The following is a 4,203-nucleotide window of genomic DNA, read 5'->3' on the forward strand; positions in this document are numbered from 1 at the left end:
TATAGAGGTCCTTAGCGGGGAAATGAATAAGTCCCTTAAAGAAATCCAGGAAGACATAAATAAACAATTGAAGGTAATGAATAAATCATTAAAGAAAGCCAAGAAAAAAAAAAACTAAATAGTTAAAGGAAATGAATGAAACTGTTCAAGACCAGAAAATGGAAATAGAAGCAATAATGAAAACACAAACTGAGGGAATTCTTAGAATGAAAAATTTAGGAATTTAAACAGGAACTACAGAGGCAAGCTTCACCAACAAAATAGAAGAGATGGAAGACAGAATCTCAGGCACTGAAGATACAATAGAAGAAATACATCAGTCAAAGAAAATGTTACATCTAAAAAAACTCCTGACACAAAACGTCCAGGAAATCTGGGATACTATGAAAAGACTAAACCTAAGAATAATAGGAATAGAGGAAGGAGAAGAACCCTAGTTTAAAGGCCCAGAAAATATTTTCAACAAAATCATAGAAGAAATTTTTCTCAACCTAAAAAAGGACATGTCTATAAAAGTATAAGAAGCATATAGAACACCAAATAGATTGGACCAGAAAAGAAAGCCCCCTAAGCACATAATAATTAAAACACCAAACATACAGAACAAAGAAAGAATGCTAAAAGCTGCAAGGAAAAAAGACCCAGTAACATATAAAAGCAGACCTATAAGAATTATGCCTGATTTCTCAGTGGAAACACTAAAAACCAGAGGGCCTGGACAGATATGCTGCAGACCCTAAGAGACCACAGATGCCAACCCAGACTACTATACCCAGCAAAACTTTCAGTCACCATAGATGGAGAAAATAAGACATTCCATTACAATGTCAAATTTAAACAAAATCTGTATATAAATACAGCTCTACAGAAGGTGCTAGAAGGAAAACAACCTGAGGATATTAACTACACTCATGAAAACACAGGAAATAATCTCACACCAGCAAAACCAAAAGAAGGAAACACACAGACAGACACACACTACCATCACCACCACCACTACTACCACCATCACCAAGAACAACAAAATAACAGGAATCAGCAATCATTGGTTATTGATCTTTTAATATCAACAATCTTAATTCCCCAATAAAAAAAAAAAGACACAGACTGACTGAATGGATAGAAAAACAGGATCCATCCTTCTGCTTTGTCCAAGAAACACACCTCAACATCAATGATAGACATGACCTCAGGATAAATGGTTAGAAAAAGATATTCCCAAAAAATGGACCTAAGAAGCAAGTGGGTATAGCCAATTTAATATCTATCAAAATAGACTTCAAACCAAAAATAATCAAAGCATTGAGGAAGGACATTTCCTCCTCATCAAAGGAAAAATCCACCAAGATGACACTTCAGTTTTTAACATCTATGCCCCAAACACAAGGGCACCCACTTTTGTAAAAGAAACACCACTATAGCTTAAATCACATATTTACCTTCACATGACAGTGGGAAACTTTGATACCTTACTCTGACCAATGGAAAGGTCATCCAGACAAAAGTTAAACTGAGAAATAATGGAGCTAATAGACATCATAAACCAAATGGACCTAACAGATATCTACAGAACATTTCACCCAAATACAAAAGAATGTAACTTCTTATCACCTAGTGGAACTTTCTCCAGAACTGACCACATATTCAGACACACAGCAAGTCTCAACAGATACAAGAAAATTGAAATAACTCCCCACATCCCATCAGACTACCACAGATTAAAGCTGGATATAATCAACAAGAACAGCAACCTTATAAACTCATGGAAACTGAACAACTCTCTACTGAATGAAAAATGGGTCAAGACAGAAATAAAGAAATTAAAGATGTTCTAGAATTCAATGAAAATAAATATACAGCATACCCAAACTTATGGGACACAACAAAAGCAAGCTAAGAGGAAAGTTTGTAGTACTAAGAGCCTACATAAATGGAGAGGTCTCACGTTAACAACTTAGCAGGACACCTGAAAGCTCTAAAACAAAAGGAAATAAGCATGCCCAGGGGGAGTAGATTCAGGAAATAATCAAACTCAGAGCTGAAATCAATAAAATAGAAACGAAGAGAACACTGTAAAGAATCAATGAAACAAAGAGTTGATTCTTTGAGAAAATAAATAAGATAGACAAACCCTTATCCAAACTAACTAAAAGGCAGAGAAAGAATATCCAAATTAACAAAATCAGAAATGAAAAGGAGGACATAACAACAGACACCGAGGAAATCCAGAGAACCATAAGGACATAGTTTAGAAACATGTACTCCACCAAATTGGAAATCTAAAAGAAATGGATAATTTTCTTGATAGGTACTACTTACTGAAGTAAAATCAAGATTAGATAATCAATTGAAATAGACCTTTAACCGCTACTGAAATAGAAGAAGTCATTAAAAGTCTTCCAACCAAGACCAGATGGTTTTAATGCAGAATTGTACCAGACTTTCAAAAAAGAGTTAATGATAACATTCCTCAAATTACTCCAGAAAATAAAAACAGAAGGAACATTGCATTTCCTTCTGTTCCAATTCATTTTATGAGGCCACAGTTACCCTGATATCCAAACCACATAAAGATTCAACAAAGAAAGAACATTATAGACCAATTTTCCTTATGAACATAGATACAAAAATACTTAATAAAATACTTGCAAACCAAATCTAAGAACATAAAAAAAAAAAATCGCCATTATCAAATAGGCTTTATCTCAGAGATGCAGGGATGGTTCAATATAAGAAAATCAGTCAATGTAATCCACCATATAAACAAACTGAAAGAAAAAGAAAATATCTCATTACATTCAGAAAAGGCTGTTAAAAAAACCCAATACCCCTTCATGATAAAATTCCTGGAGAGATTAGGGACACAAGGGAAATACCTAAACATAATAAAGGTAATTTACAGCAAGCCTACATCAACCTCAAATTAAACAGAGAGAAATGCAAAAGGATTCCACCAAAAATCAGGAACAAGACAAGGCTGTCCACTCTTTTCAAATTTATTCAGTATAGTACCAGGAAACACCTACAGCTGATAAACACTTTCAGCAAAGTAGCAAGATACAAAATGAACTCACAAAATTCGGTAGCCCTCCTTTATACAAATGACAAATGGACTGGGAAAGAAATCAGGGAAGCAACATCTTTCATAATAGCCTTAAATAATATACAATATCCTGGAGTAACTCTAATGAAGCTCATGAAAGACTTGTATGACAAAACTTCAAGTCTTTGAAAAAAGAAGTTGAAGAGATTAGAAGATGGAAAGATCTTCCACACTCGTGAATCAGTAGAATTAACATAGGAAAAATGGCCATCCTACCAAAAGCAATCTACAGATTCAGTGCAATCCCCATCAAAATTCCAACACAGTTCTTTACAGATCTTGAAAGGATAATTCTCAGTTTCATATGGAAATACAAAAACCCCAGGATAGCTAAAACAATACTGAACAATAAAAGAACTGCTGGAGTATTACCATCCCTGATGTCAAGCTGTAGTATAGAGCTTTAGTAATAAAAATCACATGATATTGGCATAAAAACAGATATGTTAATCAATGGAATTGAATTGAAGATCCAGACAAATTCACATACCCATGAACACCTGATTTTTGATAAAGAAGCCAGAAAAAAAAAACCCACTGGAAAAAAGACAGCATTTTTAACAAATGGTGCTGGTCAAACTGGATGTAGAAGAATGTAAATAGATCCATATCTATCACCCTGCACAAAACTCAACTCCAAATGGCTCAATGACTTCAACACAAAACCAGATACATTGAACCTGATAGAAGAGAAAGTGGGGAGTAGCCTTGAATTCATTGGCACAGGAGAAGACTTTCTGAACAGAAAAGAGTAGCACAGCACTAAGATCAACAGTTAATAGATGGGACCTCATGAAACTGAAAAGCTTCTGTAAGGTAAAGGACTCTATCAATCAGACAGAATGGCAGCTTACAGAATGGGAAAAGATTTTTACCAATTCCACATCCGATAGAGGACTAATATCCAAAATATATAAAGAACTAAAGAAACTAGATACCCAATAAAACCAAATAAACCAATGTGAAAATGGGGTACAGATCTAAACAGAGAATTCTCAATAGAGGAATCTCAAATGGCTAAGAAACACTTAAAGAAATGTTCAACATCCTTAGCCATCAGGAAAGTGCAAATCAAAACTACTCGGAGATTCCCTCTTACA

Source organism: Peromyscus californicus, unplaced genomic scaffold (genome assembly GCF_007827085.1).
Source record: "Peromyscus californicus insignis strain IS unplaced genomic scaffold, ASM782708v3 Scaffold_11__1_contigs__length_118956290, whole genome shotgun sequence".
In the NCBI taxonomy this organism is placed as follows: Eukaryota; Metazoa; Chordata; class Mammalia; order Rodentia; family Cricetidae; genus Peromyscus; species Peromyscus californicus.